Raw genomic sequence first — 20,943 nt, 5'->3', positions numbered from 1 at the left:
TTATAATAAGAGGATGCATAGGTTCACGGACTCTCAGGACACATGCCCTTTTTGCGGTCTTGTGGAGTCCGTGGACCATGTATACATAGGGTGTTGTAGGCTGCACTCCCTTTTTAGTTATTTGAAAAACCTTTTATTGATGTTTTGTTTGCACTTCAGCCCCACGCTCCTGATCTATGGGCACCCGGTGCGGAAGGGGGTCGGGAAGGAGGAGGACCTCCTCGTGAACCTGCTCCTGGGCCTGGCCAAGTTGGCCATTAACAGGTCCAGGCAGCGGGCGATCGACGGGGGAGTCCCGCCCGATTGTTTGTCCCTCTTCCGCGGCTACGTTCGCTGCCGGATGTCCCTGGAGAAGGAGCACGCGGTGTCTGCTGGCACTCTCGAGGCCTTCCGTGCTCGGTGGGCACCGCGGGGACTGGGGTGTTTTGTTGACCCCTTTAATCACATTTTGATTTAAAGTTTGTAAGTTTCCTTTAAACTTTGTTCTTGGTTTTACAGCTGACCTGAATTAGGGGCTGTGCCTGATTTATCCCAATTTTGTTGATTTGGTTTTCATTTAAAAGATTATCATCCACCATTCCCAGAGGGCTGGTCTGTCGAGCGCCTTCCTGTCTCTCGATCAGGAGAAGGCGTTCGACAGGGTGGATCACGAATACTTACTCGGAACTCTGCGAGCTTTCGGGTTCGGGACGCATTTTGTCGCCCGGATCCGACTTCTGTACACCGCCGCGGAGTGTCTAGTGAAGGTTAACGGGTCCCTGACGGCGCCCCTTCGCTTTGGGAGAGGGGTACGTCAGGGCTGCCCCCTGTCTGGCCAGTTGTATTCTATCTGCGTGGAGCCTTTCCTGCGCCTCTTGCGGAGGAGGTTGTCGGGATTGGTTCTGCGCGGGCCGGGCATCGGGGTGGTCCTTTCGGCTTACGCCGATGACGTGCTCCTTATGTTTAGTGACCCGGCTGACCTGCGGAGGATGCGCGAGTGCCAGGAGGTCTACTCTGCCGCTTCTTCTGCCAGGATCAACTGGGGTAAATGTTCTGGACTCCTGGTCGGTCAGTGGCAAATCGATCCCCTACCCGAGGAGCTCAGGCCTTTCACCTGGAGCAGGACCAGCCTCCTCTACCTGGGGGTCCATCTCTGCCCTGCTGAGGAATCCTGGCCGGCAAACTGGCAGGAACTGGAGACGAAAGTCACCGCTCGCCTGCAGCGCTGGACAGGACTACTCCGAGTGCTATTGTACCGGGGTCGAGTTCTGGTCATAAACCAGCTGATCGCCACCATGTTGTGGTATCGACTGGTCACTTTGACCCCTCCCCCGGACTTTGTCACAAGAATCCAGAGATTGTTAGTCGACTTCTTCTGGGACAAAAGATTGCACTGGGTCGCTGCTGAAGTTCTGAGTCTCCCGCTTAGGGAGGGTGGTCAGGCGCTAGTGTGCCTACGCACACAGGTGGCGACTTTCCGCCTTCAGACCCTGCAGCGATACCTCTACGTCGAGCCTCCTCCTAGATGGTGTGCCCTGATGACGTATTTCTTCCGTCAGGTGCACGGCCTGAATTATGACGTGCAGCTCCTGTTTATAGAACAGCTGGGCCTCGGTGGCTCCTTGCAGGCGTTGCCCGTCTTTTACCAGGACCTGATCAAAGTTTGGAAAGTGGTCGCCTCGCGACGCAGCTCTCACCCGTCAGGAGTAGCAGCTATCGTCAGAGAGCCGCTGCTCAGGAATCCGCCCCTCCGTCCTTTTCAGTGGTTGGCGGAGAGGAGGACTGTGGCCGCAGGGGTGACCAGAATCGGGGACGTGCTGGGTGGCGGAGGACTGGGCTGGATGCTCCCGCAGGATTTGGCGCGACGCGCGTCTGAGAGTGTCCAGGTCGCAGCCGATGCCATCCAAGACCTGAGAACGGTCGTGCTCGGACCCGACGTTATTTTGGGTCTTCAGGTGACCCAGGTGCGCGGTGGTCTTCCGTCTGAACATTCCCCTGTTCGGACAGAATTCCACATTGGCCCCAAGCCCCGAGCCCTCCCTCGGGTGCTGGTGCCCCGCAATATGAGCCGCCTCGGTGACATGCCCTCTGTGCCTTTTGGCACGGCAAAGAGGGGCTTTTTGGATGGACTGCTGCTGCACACCTTCCATTTTCTCGCCCTTGTCCGTCGACCGGACACGCCATGGCGTGCCTTGTTGCCGTCCGGCGGCAGAGGCCCCCAATGGGAGGCCCTCTATGGAGGTGTCCTCCCCCTTTCTATCGGGGACCTGGGTTGGAGGGTGTTGCATGCAGCAGTCCCTTATAATAAGAGGATGCATTGGTTCACGGACTCTCAGGACACGTGCCCTTTTTGCGGTCTTGTGGAGTCCATGGACCATGTATACATAGGGTGTTGTAGGCTGCACTCCCTTTTTAGTTATTTGAAAAACCTTTTATTGATGTTTTGTTTGCACTTCAGCCCCACGCTCCTGATCTATGGGCACCCGGTGCGGAAGGGGGTCGGGAAGGAGGAGGACCTCCTCGTGAACCTGCTCCTGGGCCTGGCCAAGTTGGCCATTAACAGGTCCAGGCAGCGGGCGATCGACGGGGAAGTCCCGCCCGATTGTTTGTCCCTCTTCCGCGTTCGCTGCCGGATGTCCCTGGAGAGGGAGCACGCGGTGTCTGCTGGCACTCTCGAGGCCTTCCGTGCTCGGTGGGCACCGCGGGGACTGGGGTGTTTTGTTGACCCCTTTAATCACATTTTGATTTAAAGTTTGTAAGGTTCCTTTAAATTTTTGTCCTTGGTTTTACAGCTGACCTGAATTAGGGGCTGTGCCTGATTTATCCCAATTTTGTTGATTTGGTTTTCATTTAAAAGATTATCAAGAGTTCAAATCTCACACTGGCAAACTATGAAACAATGGAACTTCATCTGAAACAGATGGAAACGGGTTTGTACTCGAAAGAGTTACACACTGACTAGAGTGAGCTTTGTGACCAGCAGCCTGCCTTGTAACTCTTTCGAGTACAAACACGTTTCCATCTGTTTCAGATGAAATTACATTGTTTCATAGTTTGCCATTGTGAGATTTGAACTGTGATTGCATTCTAACCCTGGTGCACACCAGGAAGTGATCTGTATCACAGTCAGCATTGTGATAGCTGTGTAACTCTTTCGAGTACAAACCCGTTTCCATCTGTTTCAGATGAAGTTACGTTGTTTCATAGTTTGTCATTGTGAGATTTGAACTCTAGATCTTGGGGTTACAAACCCAGTACCATAACCACTTGGCTATTTAGGCCAAGCGCTAAGAAGATGTAACTCTTTCGAGTACAAACACGTTTCCATCTGTTTCAGATGAAGTTACATTGTTTCATAGTTTGCCATTGTGAGATTTGAACTCTTGATCTTAGGGTTACAAGCCCAGTACCATAACCACTTGGCTATTTAGGCCAAGCCCGCTAAGAAGATCTAGTTGCACAATCTGGGCACGAGTGTTAATCACTTGTACATAATGTTCACTATTGCAAATAAACTCCCAAAAATGGCTACCTGCCTATGGCTCCTTGTTCAGATGAGCAGTGTTCATGGGAAGACTTTCTGCACAAGATAAAGGCAGGTGTCTCAGTCCAGGGCCTCTTACCTGTGCTTTGTGCACATTCCCTGGACATATTATTGATGCCTGCACCTTGATGGTGCTGATCATTGTGGCCGGAATGTCGTGGGCAGGCACCATAGTGTTCCCTCATTCTCTCTGTGCTCTCAGCATTTTTGAGGTGGGGCTGGCCCCCATCTCCTCAGAATCTATGACCAGTGATGCTGTACTCCTGAAGGGTTCAGGTGCTGAAGGTAGGCAAAGGATAAGATGCTTTTAAAGTTTCAGGGCTGCATCTCCATGATATGACCCTGATCACAGAGCACAAGCGAGATGCCCTCGGCCAGACAGGAGTCAGACATTCTCAGAGGCTATGTGAAGATCTATGGAGTGTCCTCACAGCATGTCGTCATCCTCCTCCTGCAATTGAGTGACTATTAGGGCCTATAACACCTTAGACCATAAGACGTAGGAGCAAAAGTAGGCCACTCAGCCCATCGTGTCTGCTCCGCCATTCAATGAGATCATGGCTGATCCGATAATCCTCAACTCCACTTTCCTGCCTTTTCCCTTACTGATTAAAATTCTGTCTATCTCAGCCTTGAATATACTTAATGATCCAGTTTCTACAGCCCTCCACAGATTAACTACCCTCTGAGAGAAGAAATTCTCCCTCATTTCTCTTTTAAAAAGGTGGTCCCTTACTCTGAGATTATGTCCTCTGGTCCTAGACTGTCCCACAAGGGGAAACAGCCTCTCAGCATCCACCCTGTCATGGCCCCTATGAATCTTATATTTTTCAATAAGGCTATCGCTCATTCTTCTAAATTCCAATGAGTACAGGCCCAACCTACTCAACCTCTCATAAGAAAATCGCTCCATACCCAAGATCAACCTAGTGAACCTTCCCTGGACTGCCTCCAGTGCCAGTATATATTTCCTTAGATAAGGGGAGCAAAATTGCTCACAATATTCTAGGTGTGGTCTAAGTATTGCCTTGTACAGTTTTAGCAAGAATTCCCTATTTTTATACACCATTCCCTTTGAAATAAAGGCCAACATTCTATTTGCTTGCATGTTAGCTTTTTGGGATTTATACATAAGGACTCCAAATCCCTCTGTGCTGCAGCATCCATTTAAATGATAGTTAGCTCCTCTATTCTTCCTGCCAAAGTGCATAACCTCACATTTTCCCACATTATATTCCATCTGCCAAGTTTTTGCCCACTCACTTAACCTGTCTATATCTCTCTGTAAACTCTTTGTGTCATCCTCACCAGTTGCCTTCCCACCTATTTTAGTGTCATCCGCAAACTTGGCGATAGTACATTCACTTCCCTCATCTAAGTCATTAATATATATTGTAAATAATTGAGGCCCAACACTGATCCCTGTGACATTCCACTAGTTACAGGTTGCCATTCTGTAAATGATCCCCGCTCTCTGTCTTCCATTAGTTAGTCAATCCTCTATCCATGCTAATATATTACCCCCAACACCATGGGCTCTTATCTTATTAAGTAGCCTTATGTGTAGTACCATATCGAATGCCTTTTGGAAATCCAAATCTATTACATCTACATTCCTTTATCTATCCTGCTTGTTACCTTCTCAAAGAATTCTAATAAATTTGTCAGGCATGATTTCTCCTTCATGAATCCATGCTAACTCTGCTTGATTATATTATGTATTTCTAAATGCTCTACTCTTACATTCTTTATAATAGACGCCAACATTTTCCAATGACAAATGTTAAGCTAACTGGCCTATAGTTACCTGTTTTTTCACCCCCTCCCTTTTTGATTAAGTGTGTTACATTGGTCATTCTCTGATCCTCTGGGACTTTTCCAGAGTCTAAGGATCCTTGAAAGATTACTACCAGTGCATCCATTATCTCTGTAGCTACTATCTTTAATATCCTAGAATGCAATTCATCAAGTCCAGGGAACTTGTTGGCCTTTAGCCTCATTAGTTTCCCTAGTACTTTTTCTCTAGTGATAGTTATTGTATTTACTTCCTCCCCCACTTTTGCCCCTTGATTATTTAGTATTTTTGGAATGCTATTAGTACCTTCTACTGTGATGACCGAAGCAAAATATTTATTCAACTCCTCTTCCATTTCTTGGTTCCCCATTATTATTTCCCCAGTCTCATTCTCTAAAGGGCCTATGTTCACTTTGGCTGATTTCTTCCTTTTTATATATTTAAAGAAGCTCTTTCAGTCCATTTTTACATTACTTGATAGTTTACCCTCAAGGTTTATTTTTGGCCATCTTTTGTTGGTTTTTAAAACTTTCCCAATCCTCTGGCTTACCACTAATCTTTGCACATTGTATGTTTTTTCTTTCAATTTGATACTGTCCTTAACTTCCATGGTTAACCATGGTTGATTTATCCCCTTCCTTGAATCCTTCTTTCTCACTGGGATATATCTTTGGTGAGAGTCAAGAACTATTTTCTTAAATGTCTGCCATTGTTAATCAACCGTCTTTTCTGCTAAATTGCTTTCCCAATCCACTCCAGCTAACCCTGCCCTTATTCATTGTAATGAGCCTTATTTACTTTGAGCGCAGTTGTTTCTGACCTAAGTTTCTCACTCTCAAACTGAATGCTAACTTCTACTATATTATGATCACTGTTTCCTAGAGGATCCTTTACTATGAGATCAATTATTAAACCTGTCTTATTACATAGTACCAGATCAAAAATAGCCTGATCCCTGGTTGGATTCGCAACATATTGTTATAAGAAACTGTCCCAAATATACTCTATAAATTCTTGCTCATGTTTACGTCTGCCAATTTGACTTTCCCAACTTACATGAAGATTAAAGTCACCCATGTACTACCTTTTTTACATGCCCTCATTATCTCCTGATTTATTCTCTGTCCTACAGTATTGCTACTGTCAGGAGGCCTAAAGACTACTCCCACCAGTGTCTTCTTCACCTTGATATTTCTTACCTCCACCCATATGGATTCTGCATCTTTGATCCAAGATCCTTTCTTGCTAACGTACTTATTCCATCTCATACTCAGAAAGCTATCCCACCACCTTTTCCTTCCTGCCTGTCCTTTTGAAAGTCACATATCCCTGAATGTTTAATTTCCAGCTTTGATCTCCTTGTAACCACATATCAATAAGGACTATCAGATTATACCCATTAGCCTCTATTTGTGCCATTGATTCATTTAATTTGTTCAGAATACATGAATTTAAGTAAATAGCCATTAATTTTGCCTTTTTACCATTTTTTCCCCCTTTGACTCTATTGCTGCTGTTTTTTTATGTTTGTACACTCTTTCCCTTCCTGTCACAGTCTGGGTATCATTACCTAAATAGCTGCCCTGCAAGGCTGCCATATGCTTTTGCTTTGCAAGCCTACGAACCCCCTTTCCAGGACCTTCTCCCACTCTTCTTAACTTAAAGCCCTCTCTACAGCCCTAGTTGTTCGATTCGGCAGGACACTGGTCCCAGCATGGTTCAAGTGAAGCCTGTCCCACCGAAACAGCTCCCTTCTGCCCCAGTACTGGTACTAGTGCCCCATGAACTGAAACCCATTCCAAACCAATCTTTGAGCCACACATTTAACTCCTTGACTTTATTTACTCAATGCCAGTTTGCCTATGGATCAGATAGTAATCCTGAGATTATTATCTTGGAGGTTCTGCTTTTTAATTTAGCTCCTAATTGTTCAAATTCTTTCAGCAGAACCTTCTCTCTAGTCCTATCAATGTGGTTGGTACTAACATGGACGACGACAATTGGATCCCTCCCCTCCCACTCCAAGTTCCTCTCTAGCCTGAGGAGAGATCCTTAAGCCTGGCACTGGGCAGGCAACACAGCCTTCAGGACTCACGCTCATGGCTGCAGAGAACAGTATCTATCCCCCTAATTATACTGTCCCCCATCACTACCATGCTGCCATTTTCTCCCCCCCACTTCAATGGATCCCTGTACCATGGTGCCTTGGTCAGTTCGCCCATCCTCCCTACATTCCCTGCTCTCATCCACACAGTTTGCAAGAACCTCGTAACCGTGGGACAGTTGCAAGAGCCAAGGCTCCTCGAATGCTACCCTCTGGGTCACCATACCTGCCTCACTTGTAGTCACATCCTCCTGTCCCTGATCACAGGCCAAATTTGAATGACTTAATCCGAGACATGTGACCACCTCCTGGAGCAAAGTGTCCAGGTAGCTTTCCCCCTCCCTGATGTGGCGCAATATCTGCAGCTGGGAGTCCAGCTCCTCAACTCAGATCCAAAGTTCCTCGAGGTGCAAACATTTGGTGCCGATGTTTTCGCTCTGGATCACCTTGGTATCCAGCAGATCCCATATGCTGCAGCAGCAACACATCACCCGTCTTGCCATCACTATCGTATTTTATTCAATTTATTAATTAATTATTCTGGTATCCCCACTCTTTACACCTTATATATATATTTTTATACACACCAGTATCAATCTTATACTCAACACGCTATCTTTAAGAAAAAGAGGAAAATGCTAGAGATCTAAACACAAACGAAAGACCTTACTTTTACTCTAAAGACTAGAAATACTCACTAATCCTACTCACCAATCAGCTGCTTTCTGTGCTCTTTTCCCTCTCGCACTCTTCCCTCGCTCTCTCATTGTTAAAGGCCCCGTTGTTTCTCACACTCTCTCCCTGTAAATAACCACGCTTCTTCTCTCACTCTCTCGCTATAAATGACCACACTGTTTCTCTCACGCTCTCCCACTGTAAATGACCCCGCTGTTTCTCACTCTCTCACTCTAAATGGCCCTGCTTCTCTTACAATCTCTCCCTGTAAACGACCACGCTGTTTCTCTCACACTCTCTCCCTGTAAATGACCATGCTGTTTCTCTCCACTACGGCCTCCACTGTGACAGGAGCATTACCACTGAGGCTATGTGTGCTGCCATAATCCAGACTGGAGTCAAAAGTTCACATGTGCAATATAAGGATCCATGGTGTCTCCTCACTGCATGTCATCATTATCCTCCACAAAGCTAACAGCCATGAAGGCCTCTTGAGTGTGCCTGCCTCGTCTAGACAGTGCGACGTCATCACCATCATTATCGCCTTCAAGGACCTCCTCACTCTCATCACTGTCGATGTCCTCCTCATCGGAGGAGACCTCAGCTCCTGCATCTCTTCCTCAGCCAGATCCTCTCCCTATTTCAGAGCCAGATTGTAAAGGGTGCAGCAGACAATGACAATACATGACACCCTCTGTGGACTGTATTGTAGGGCTCCACCAAACTGGTCCAGGCACTGGAACGTCATTTTCAGCAGCCTGCTGGTCTGCTCCACCAAGTTGCAGCATGAGCCTCATTATACTGTTGCTCTGCTGCAGTCTGAGGCCGTCACACAGGTGTCATCAACCACGTCCTCTGCAGGTAGCCCTTGTCCCCGAGGAACCAACCCTGCAGCCTCTATGGAGCCTGAAAGACATCAGGGACCTGTGACTGACTGAGAATGTAAGAGTCGTGGACACTCCCTGGAAACCGTGCATAGACCTGCAGGATGAGTTTGTGGTGGTCACATGCCATCTGCATATTCAGCGAATGGAAGCCTTTGCAGTTAATACAGTTGACTGCTTGTTGTGATGGAGGTCTGAGTGCCACATGAGTGCCGCTGATCGCACCCCGCACTTGTGAGAAATGTGAGATCTGGTCAAATCCAATCGCTCTTGCATCCTGGCTGCCCTGGTGCCAGGCTAAATGCACAAAGCTGTGTGCCCTGGTGAAGATGGAACCTCATGGATGCATTTGTGGATGGAGGCTTGTGAGATCCCACAGAGGTCACCTAAGGAGCCCAGAAAGGAGCCAATGACATAAAAATTGAGCATCTCAGTCACTTTCATGGCCACTGGCAGTGGATACCCTCCATGTCCCCGTGGCACCGAATCCTGCAGCAGCTGGAAAATGTGACTGACCAGTTCCCTGGATTTGCGCAGTCTTCAGTGATACTGGTGCTTGGTAATCTGCAGGAATGAAAGGCAGTGTCCATAGACCCTGGGTCTAGCTAGGCGCCGACCAGCAACAGCCTGCTGTGGTTCTTCAGCAGTGTGTGCGGGAGCTCCAGCCGCTCCTTCTGAGGGTGCTGCTCCTCCCTCTGCCCAGCGAGGAGCCTCTGTTACTCTCTTCTCTGTTGTCTTTACTCTCTGTAAGCCACGAGGTATACAGGTAGTTCACCAGACTACATGCTCCTGATGTACTCCTCCTGCAGGATGAAAGGGAGAGACGCGTGGGTTAGTTTGCGTATACTAAGAGCCTCTCTTGGTTAAGCTTGAAGGCTCATTATTGCATCCCGGAGAGTACTGGCCACCACTTGAGTGGCCACACATTAGTGCGCTGTATGGCTGCCTGAAACCCCACCCACCTCCACCCCACACCATCTGATAGGCAGCAGCTTCGCCCACTGGACTGCATGCTGTGCTCTCAGCTTAGGCACAGGCATTCTCCTAACCTGCACTGCAAGGCTGCACTGTTAGCTTGAACCATGGGGGAGACTGGTCCAAACCAGGATGCTGACATTGCAAGGGGCTGTGAGTGCCTCCACCAATGACTGCTCCATGGCCAGCTTTAGCGAGGAGATTGTACGATGTGTGGTGTGCCACAGGAATCAGTGCTGGGACCTCAACTGTTCACAATTTATATAAATGACTTGGATAAAGGGATTGAAGGGATGGTTGCCAAATTTGCCAATGACACAAAGATAGGTAGGAAAGTAAGTTGTGAAGAGGACATAAGGAGGCTACAAACAGATATAGATAGGTTAAGTGAGTGGGCAAAGGTCTGGCAGATGGAATATAATGTGTGAAATTTGAAATTGTCCATTTTGGCAGGAAGAATAAAAGAGAAGCATTTTATTTATATGGTGAGAGATTACAGGGCTCTGAGGTGCAGAGGGATCTGGATGTCCTAGTGCATGAATCACAAAAGGCTCGAATGCAGGACAGAAAATAATTAGTAAAGCTAATGAATGCTATCATTTATTACCTGCTGGAGTTTAGAGAGTAAGAGGTGACTTGATTGAAACATATAAGATTCTGAGGGTTTTTGACGGGTTGGATGTGGAGAGGATGTTTCCTGTTGTGGGAGAATCTAGAACTAGGGGTCACTGATTAAAAATAAGGAGTCACTGATTTAAAACAGAGATGAGGTGAAATTTTTTCACTCAGGGGCTCTTGAGTCTTTGGAACTCTTTTCCTGAAAAGATGGAAGCAGGCCTTTGAATATTTTTAAGGCAGAAGTGGATAGATTCTTGGAAAGCAAGGGGGTGATAGGTTATAGGGGGTAGGTGGGATGCAGATTTCAAGTTGCTATCAGCTCAGCCATGACCATATTAAATGGTGGAGCAGGCTCAAGGGGTTGAATGGCCACTCCTGCTCCTTGTTCCTATGTTCATATATTTTGTTCGTATGCTCTGTGCACCATTGGCATTGATCACTACTGCCATCACCTACCAGGCCAGGATGGTAATGTAGCTTCCCCTCCTGAGGTCAGAACAAGGGTAGGGGACATCACGGTGGGCCTCCATGGTGTCCAAAAGGTGCTCGAGGGACACATCCCTAAACCGAGGTGGGGGGTGGGGGGTGGTGGGGCAGTGCTGCAGTCTTCTTCCTTTCTGAGTCATGTCTTCCTTGCAGCAGACCTGGGCTGGAAGCACTGAGAAGTATGTGCGCGGCTGCACTTTAAATGTGGGGCACTTCAAATTTGCACATTTATATACCTTTACTTTAAGTTTGATACTATCTTTAACCTTTCTAATTAAACAGTGAGTCCGTCCCTTGAACTTTTACTTATTTGTTGGAATGTATCTATTCCGTGTATTCTGAAAAATCCCTTAAATGTTTGTCGCTGCATCTCTAATGACCTATCCCCTTAACTTAATTTGCCGATCCACTTTAGCCAGCTCTGGTTTCATGCCCTCATAATTGCCCTTATTTAAATTTAAAAACATAATCTTGGACCCACTCCTCTCTCCCTCAAAATGAATGTAAAATTCAAGCATATTATGATCACTGCTTCCTAGGGGCGCTTTCACGATAAGATCATTAATTAATCCCATCTCATTGCACAATACCAGGCCTAGTATAGCCTGCTCCCTGGTTGCTCCAGAACATGTTGTTCTAAGAAACTACCCCAGAAACATTCTATGAGCTCCACATCTAGGCCACCTTTGCCCATCTGACTTTTCCAGTTTACATGTAAATTAAAATCTCCCATGATTATCGCTGTGCCTTTCTGACAATCTCTCTTTATTTCTTCCTTTATGCTTCATTCTACCATGTGGTTACTATTAGGGGGCCTGTACACAACTCCCGCAAGTGACTTCTTGCCTTGACCATTTCTCATCTCTACCCAAACCGTTTCCACATCCTGAAGAGGTTGGCTATGCAGTGCAGAAAGAGCATGAATGATCACATCCATGCTGTCAGGGTAAGTCGGTCATCTCATCACTCTAAACTCACACACTCAAGCCCATCACACATTCACTGGTATCTCACTCACTGCCAGCTCAAGGGATATCACCACTCACTCTCTCATACACATACCCTCACATCTCCATCTGGCCTCATCTCCTTTGAAGACTGCCTCCTCAGCCCTCACTATCTTGAGGCCACTTGCACAGATCAAATTGTGCCCCACACACACCCCGGAATACCCCACTTCCCCAGTACGGCCCTCAACCTGCAGCCTCTTCCCTTGTCTGAGGTCATTTCTCCCCCTTCTCCAGGCAACCCTTAGCCTTGCAGCCATTGAAAAGCAACCCTTGACTTATGGCTGGTCAGCTAAGTAGGGACCTGCCGGTGAACACCCCAAAAATTGATGTGGTGCTGTTTGCGAAGCCTGGTGCTGATGACTGCGAGTGCTGCCCGAAGCAAGGTTGGCAAACAAACTTCGCCAGGTGCAGGTCTCTTATGTACAGTCGTGAAGCTATGCTGACTTGCTCTGATGATCCAGCATGGGGGCATGATTCTGACGAGCTGGGCTTATGATGACAGTTCATGATGGTTGATGGCAGGAAACGCAGCCCAGCATTAATGGGCATAGGGGACAATTGCAAATTGGTTTCACAATGTCATGAAACCCGATTTTTGACCTTCTCGCCATATTGTCCACTTGTGCCATTGAACACACCCAACGCCAGCGGGCATGGAAAATTCTGCCCAATATTTCCAGGCTAATTCAGGAAGAATCAGCCCCACTCCAGGAAATGCTGCTGCAGACTGCGTGTATTGTTGTTGGGTGATGAGGATGGTTGATATCTAGCCTACAACCAAATAGGCCACTGACACGCAGTTAAGGGAGGGATGTTACTACCCGTGCCCACATTCTAAGATGAATCATTGTTTGAGGGGAAACATTGCAGCAAAGATATAGGACATACAGGTAGTGGTAGGATACAGTAATTTCAATTCAATCTCCTTTTGTATTGCTATTCACTTCTACATCAGCTCAAGTGTATTAATCTTTAAGTATATTAATTATATTTGTTAATGTGAAAGGTTTGCATATGAACAGATTAATTTGTTTTGTAACTTGCAATTTAAGCGCATTGTCTGCAGAAAGGTTATAAAATAAGGGTTGTTTATTCCACTGGCATCAAAGTGGTATCAACTCCAAGAAACAAACTATGTACAGAGAATATTCACTGCCAGTGCTCCAGATCTCTCCAATTCAGGGCCTCGGCTCCTCGACTCAAGTCACTGACCAGGTTTGTTCTGCAGCTCAGATTCTGGTTGCAGTCCTGTTCCCAAACTCTCTTTCTCATGAGGCTTCTCGACTCACGGATGCTGCCAGTTGGTTTGATTAAGTTTCCAATCTCCTTCCTGGCTCCTTTGCCACCCTCAGGGGCTTCTAGCTGCCCTACGCTCCTGCTATGCTGCCACTCAGAAATCTTGGCTGCTTTTCCCATTGCCTAATAGCATCTGGTTCCATCCCTCAGTTTGTTTAAGGCACTACTTCCTGCACTTCCCCTGCTCAATGTTCTCCCCAAACATCGCCATCTCCTGCTGGAGGCCCCACTACATGTAGATATACTTAATAATGTTAAAAACACAATCAACTCTCTTCAAAAGTCTGTCAGGTTTTTTTCACAACCCATTTGACTTGCTTTGTGAAGCAAACCCAAATCCATTTCTAATTTTGTTTTTGAAGGCAGTTGCGCACTTCTCCACCCTCACTTAAGTGGTCTAAACTAGTCAAATCTGTAAGGGATTTCTGACAAAAAAGATGATCAGATCTCGTTCTCAGGTAGAATAATTCTGAACAGTTACATTTAACAACAAATTGGTTCCATCTGCTCAACAACTTAGCAGCAGTTAAACTGATTTATCTCATGTGCATGTGGGTGCCTGTGTGGAGGTGGAGGGTATGGATATTTAGTTTTTATCATATAGCAGTATTCAAATCAATTAATCAGGAATTCCAAACCCTCTGCTATGTACAACAAAAACAACTTGCATTTAAAGAGCACCTTTAGTACAGTCAGACATCCCAAAGTGTTTCACAGGAACATTATCAATCAAAATTTGACAACAAGAGGTAGATTTTAAGGGGGACTGAAAGGAAGAAAGTGAAATCAAAAGGCAGAGAGGATTATGGAAAGAATTTCACAGCTTACAACTTGGCAGATGTAAATATGGCTGCCAATGTCAAGTGATTAAATTCAAGGATGTGCAAGAGTCCAGAACTAGAGGACAGCAGAAATCTTGGAGTGCTGTACTGCTGGAAGGAGTTAGAGGTAAGAAGGGTTGAGGCCATTGATGGATTTGAAATCAAGCATGAACATTTTAAAATACCCGTCCTTTACCTAGTTTTGTATATTGGATCAACTTTTTGTCAAGTATTATAAATTCTGACAGAATTAAGCAGCTATTTGCGTAAATGAAGGATTTAAATAAATACTTCACCAACCTGAGGAGACCCTCATGTGAGCAAAGTGTTATGCTGAATTTATAGAGTAGGAAGCTGCTGAAGGCACAAGTTTACAAATCGCCACTCACTCATTGTGCATGATGGGGCTCAGACCACACAATGAGGAACAGACCTCATCATCTCAGAACACTGGGTTAAGCATATTGCCCGAATGTAATTCAGCTGTGAAATTTCATACTGCACCTCTTGATGTCTGAACTTCAAAGTAATCTGCGGACTTTTATTTCCTAAATTTTAAATTCCAATTTGGAATTTTATTTTTGAATTTTTAGGACCGATTCCATTTATTCCCTTCAATTCTTGATGAGGAGAAACTTCTTTAGCCAGAGAGTGGTGAATCTATGGAATTCATTGCCACAGAAGGCTGTGGAGGCCAGGTCATTGAGTGTATTTAAGACCAAGATAGATAGGTTCTTGATTGGTAAGGGGTTCAAAGGTTACAGGGAGAAGGCGGGAGAATGGGGTTGAGAAACGTATCAGCCATGATTGAATAGCGGAGCAGACTCGATGGGCCGAATGACCTAATTTCTGCTCCTATGTCTTATGGTCTTATTCTCATAAGAGAACATACAGGTTTTTTGCAACTAAAACAACATTAGTAGTAAAATGAAACAAATTGCTAGAAATCATTTAATTGATGTACATCAGACATCAATAATAAAAGAAATACACAGAGGGTGTCGCAGTGCTACAGAAGCCCTTTGGCTGGGATGTGTTACACCATCAGCTGCTTTGGGTGCAGCTTGGACAGTGGACGTCAAAGGTGCTCACAGGAACATCCACTGCATGAACTGCAAGCAACTTATTCAATGCTATGCTCACATTGAACAGCCCTACCAACTGATATGATGCCCTTCTACTGAATTTGGACCAGGCAGGTCCATTGGACGAATGTGCATGTCACTCCACAAAGATTCAGCACTCAGCTGTGAGCTGGGCCCCTCACCAGTGCTTTTTAAAGGGCCACTCATCAAATTGTAGATGTTGTGTTTTTGACTTACTTTAGCTCAGACAGAGATTGAGGAAGATATTGTGCTGGATTTTTGGAGATACTTTTTTGGCAGGTAGCCAAGAAGGACTGAGGAACACCTAACAGAGGTGTGGTGGTGGCTGCTGCAGTGGCTGTTGGCCAGTAACATGACCAGGACATGGAGCAGAGAGGCCTGTAAAGAGGGAGGAGGAGGAGACCTCTCTGCAAAAGACTCTATCCACCAAGGGTTTTCAGACAACACTCCTCCTTTCTCCACCTAATCCAGGGTGATGCATGAGATAACTTGGATTCAACAAAGAGGTGGTCACTGAACTGTGCCATCTCCTACAACCAGATATGAAGCCTCACACAAGGGAGAGGATGGCTCTGCCAGTGGCCATCAAGGTCACCATCATCCTCAACTTTTACACCTCAGGGTCCTTCTAGTGAGGTGTGGCCGACATTGCCAACATTTCCCAATGTGCCATCTATCTCAGCATTTGGGAGGTGATGGAGGCCATGTGCACCACACAAAGGGGACTTCATTGCCTCCTCACAATCTCACTCAGGAAGGGCAAGGAACATGAAAGAGCCATGGCTTCACCAAGATAGTAGGATTCCTGATCATGAAGGGCCATATACTGCCCCCTCATGGCTCCTTGGGAACCCCACATCAACAGAGAGTGAAATGGAAATGTTTCTATTACATAAATATGCACTGATTTCATCCACTTCAGTGAATTCATGCTCTTACGGCAGGAGCCAAGATGCATTTATCCTGTGCCAGTCAACCCTATCCACCCCCTTCAGCCTTCCTAGAACCAGAGGCTGGTCACTCGGAGCGAAGGCTACCCCCATTAGACATGGCTGATAGCCCCTCTCCAGTATCCCACCCTGTGAGAACAGGGGTCCTTCATGAGAGCCACAGTGCCCCTCGGAACATCGTGGAGCAGGCAATCGATCCCTACAAGCAATGATTTTAGCACCTTGTCCACTCTGGGGGAGCAATGTAGTAAAGTCCAGAGAGGGCCCCGAAAGTTGTGCTGGCATGCTGCATCCTCCACAGCCATGCGACTTGCCTGTCGGAGGTTGCAGAAATATCTCCCTGAGTTTCAAATCCGCTCAGACCACTTCATTCCTCCACTTTTTTGGTTCAGTCACTTGCCCTCCAATGCCAACAATGTGATTTAGACTGCACTCTCTCAAGGTGCTGTCACTCTTACTGGTATTCTGTACTGAAAGCCAGTTTGAGAGTGCCACACTCCTGGAGGGAGCCTGCTCTGCCTGGCTCTCCCTACCAACTATCCTCCTGAACTCTCCGCAGCAGTGGGGTGACCACCTCCTGAAACATGCTTCAGCCTCCCAGATGCTCTGCAGTGACACCAGCCACTTTTTTAGTATCCCATTGCTCCTAGTTATGATTTTAATTATTTGTGTATACCAGCTTATTATTTAGCACAATTTGGGTCCCTTTAACGCTGGTATCCTCCATTTACAACAACAACTACAATGACTTACATTTGTGTAGCATCCTTAACATAATAAAACATGCCACAACACTTCACAGGAGCATTATTAAACAAAATATGATACCAAATGGCATATGGAGGTATTAATTCACGTGGTCAAAAGACTAAAAGCTTAGTCAAAGAGGTAGGTTTTGAGGGGTGTCTTAAAGAAGGAAAGTGAGGTCCAGAGGCAGAGAGGTTTAGGAAGCACATTCCAGAGCTTATGATCTAGACAATGGAAGGCACTCCAATGGTGGAGTGATTAAAATAGGGCATTTTATCAGGGATAGGGGTATGGGGCTTGGTGTATGGTATGTCATGGTCAACAGAGTTTTTGGGTGACCTAGGGCTGAATTTTACAAGCAGATGTGCTTCCCGGGTGGGGGGGGCAAGTGCTCAAGTGCTCACCCCACCACCTTCGCACCCACCCTCACGGTCACCCCCATAATGCCGGGTTGGGGGGGGGGGGTGGGGGGGGGGGGGGGGAGGAGTGGGGAGGGTGGCATTTGTTTACAAGCCAATTGCACTGATAAAATGCTGTCCACTTATTTTATATTCATTCATGGGATGTGGGCATTGCTGGCTAGGTCATCCCTAATTGCCCTTGAGAAGGTGATGGTGAGCTGCCTTCTTGAACTGCTGCACTCCACGTGGTGTAGGTACACCTAGAATGCTGTTAGGGAGGGAGTTCCATGATTCTGACCCAGCAACAGTGAAGGTACAGTGATGTATTTCCAATTCAGGATGGTGAGCGGCTTGGAGGGGAACTTCCAGGTGGTGGTGTTCCCATGTGTTTGCTGCTCTTGTCCTTCTAGATGGTAGCGGTCATGGGTTTGGAAAGTGCTGTCTAAGGAGCCTTGGTGAGTTCCTGCAGTGCATCTTGTAGATGGTACACTCTGCTGCCACTGTGCATTGGTGGTGGAGGGAGTAAATGTTTGTGGATGCGGTGTCAATCAAGAGGCTGCTTTGTCCTAGATGGTTTCAAGCTTCTTGAGTGTTGTTGGAGCTGCACTCATCCAGGTAAGTGGAAAGTAATCCATCAGACTCCTGACTTGTGCCTTGGATATGGTGGGCAGGCTTTGGGTTGTTAGGAGATGAATTACTCGTAGCAAGATTCCTAGCCTCTGACCTGCTCTTGTAGCCACAGTATTTATATGGCTGGTCTAGTTCAGTTCCTGATCAATGGTAACCCCCAAGATGTTGATATTGGGACATTCAGTGATGGTAATGCCATTGAATGTCAAGGGGTGATGGTTAGTTTCTCTCTTGTTGAAGATGATCATTGCCTGGCACTTGTGTGACGTGAACGTTACTTGAGACTTGTCAGCCCAAGCCTGGATATTGTCCAGGTCTTGCTGCATCTGGATATGGACTGCCATAAAACGTTTGGTGTGGGCAGCCAGGTGAAAGTGGACAGCCCGATCTTCTTTTTCACATATGTTTAGTGGGTGTGAAGGAAGCCTGGGCTGCCCTTTGCCAATCATGAGAGGGCCCCCCCCGCTAAGGTTGAAACCCCCCTTCCTTCCTCCCCACCCCCTGCCTTAAACACAACCCCTCCCTGGTCCTCTCCCTAACCTACCCAAACCCTCCCGACCCACAACCCCAGAATTACCTGCTCCAGTGATCTGTGAGCCTTGGTCTTCCGCAGTCCTGGCGGTGGCCACTCATGCCCTCCTGGTGCTACCAGGACCGTTGGAGCTGCTGCCCAGTTTGATTGGCTGGCAACTGCAGAAGGTAGGGCTTCCTCCCTAGTGAGGGGTGGAAGTCCACTCGGACCTCAATAATCTGCCCCGCAGCACTTTGTGGCTGCAGGGTGTGAGGGAATGGAGTGTGTTGGCTGCATACTGACTTTTTTGCTGGGGATGGGGGGTACATGCCATGTTCTGCCCCTAAAGTTTATGGAGGGTACAATACTCTACACTGGAGAAACCAAATATAGACTGGGTGACCGCTTTGCAGAACACCTCCACTCAGTCCACAAACATTACCCTAACCTTCCAATAGCTTGCCATTTTATTTCATCACCTCACTCTCATGCTCACATTTCTGTCCTTTGCAATATTCCAGTGAAGCCCCACACGAACTTGAGAAACGGCAGCTCATCTTCAGATGAGGCACTTTGCAGCCTACTGGACTCAACATTGAATTGAACAATTTCAGACCACTCTATTCTCCATTTTTAATTTGTTTTCTTTTGCCAAGTGCCAGTCTGCATCTTCTTTTCATGTTTTGCTTTCAAACAGCTCTTTTATTCTGCCATCAATACTTAGTCTGGACCAATGGTTTGTTCTTTACCATAGCTATTAACACACCCTTTGCCTTTTGTTCCATGACATCTTTGTCATTTAATTTCTCCCGTCCTCTAACCTATCCCTGATCCTCTTGTTCACCCTCCCCACTTTTTCAACAGCATATAGCCCATCACGTTTGTATATCTCTTCATTTCTGAAAAAGAATCATGTTGGACTCAAAATGTTAACACTGGTTCTGTCTCCACAGGTGCTGCCTGTCCTGCTGAGCTTTTCCAGCATTTTCTGAGATCACAGAATTTAAAAATTGTTACGGTATAGAAGGAGGCCATTGTCTGCACTGGGTCTCCAAATGAACAAACCAATTAGTTCCATTCTCCCGCCTCCTCCCTGTAACCCTGCACATTCTTCCTTTTCAGATAATAGTCTAATTCCCTTCTGAATGCTTCAGTTGAACTTAACTCCACCACACTCTCAGGCAGTGCATTCCAGACCCTAACCACTCACTGCATGAAAAAGCTTTTCCTCATATCATTATTGCTTCTCTTACTAATTACTTTAAATCTGTGCCCTCTCATTCTTGATGCTTCCATGAATGGAATCATTTTCTCCCTATCTACTCTGTCCAGACCACTCAAGATTTTGAACACCTCTATCAAATCTGCTCTCAGCCTTCTTTTCTCTAAGGAAAACAATCCTAACTCCTCCAATCTACCTCCATAACTGAAGTTTCTCATTCCTGAAACCACTCTCGTGAATCTTTTCTGCACCCTCTCTAATGCCTTCATACCCTTCCTAAAAGGTGTGCCTGTGTCCAGTAATCAGAAAGCAATGCTGAATGGCAGTGGCTCCCCCTCCAAATGTTGTTATAATTTGTTTTTATTTCCACAGAGAAAGATGTATGATCAATAACATTAGAAAATGCATCAAGTCTATGTGCCATTGTTATGTAACTAAAGAGTTTTCATGGATTTGTGTGATGTAAAGTCAAAAACTGTTAACTTAAGAAATGGCTGGTGCCAATATCAATAGACAGTAACATTTTAGATTTTAACCTGAATTGCTCAGTTGGGATTTTGTAACTTATACTATTCCTGTAATGTTAAAATTAACATTTCATCTCCACAATAAACCAGACGTTTATATCCAGATTGGCTATCATAATGATTTAGAATGTTAATTGTGCGGGAAATTGAATAGAAAATTTATTACAAGGGGAATTGAATAAAAAAGGAGGGAGATTATGCTTCACTTGTATGGGACACTGGTGAGACCACATCTGGAATACTCTGTGTGGTATTGGTCTCCTTAATTAAGGAAGGATGTAAATACATTAAAAGCAGTTCAGAGGAGGTTTACTAGACTAATACCTGGAATGGGAGGTTGTCTTATGAAAAAGGTTTGGACAGGCTAGGTTTGTATCCACTGGAGTTTAGAAGTGTAACAGATGACTTGATTGAAACATATAAGATTCTGAGGGGTCTTGATAGGGTGGATGTGGAGAGAATGTTTCTTCTTGTGGGAAAACTCAGAACTAGGGGTCACTGCTTAAAATAAGGGGTCGCCCAATTAAGACAGAGATGAGGAGAAATTTTTTCCCTTGGATGACAGTGAGTCTTCGGAACTCTTTTCATCAAAAATCAGTGGAAGCAGAATCTTTGACTATTTTTAAGGCAGAGGTAGATAGATTCTTCATAAACAAGGAGGT

This window comes from Carcharodon carcharias, chromosome 21 (genome assembly GCF_017639515.1).
Source record: "Carcharodon carcharias isolate sCarCar2 chromosome 21, sCarCar2.pri, whole genome shotgun sequence".
Lineage (NCBI taxonomy): Eukaryota > Metazoa > Chordata > Chondrichthyes > Lamniformes > Lamnidae > Carcharodon > Carcharodon carcharias.
This window is presented reverse-complemented; position numbering follows the sequence as displayed.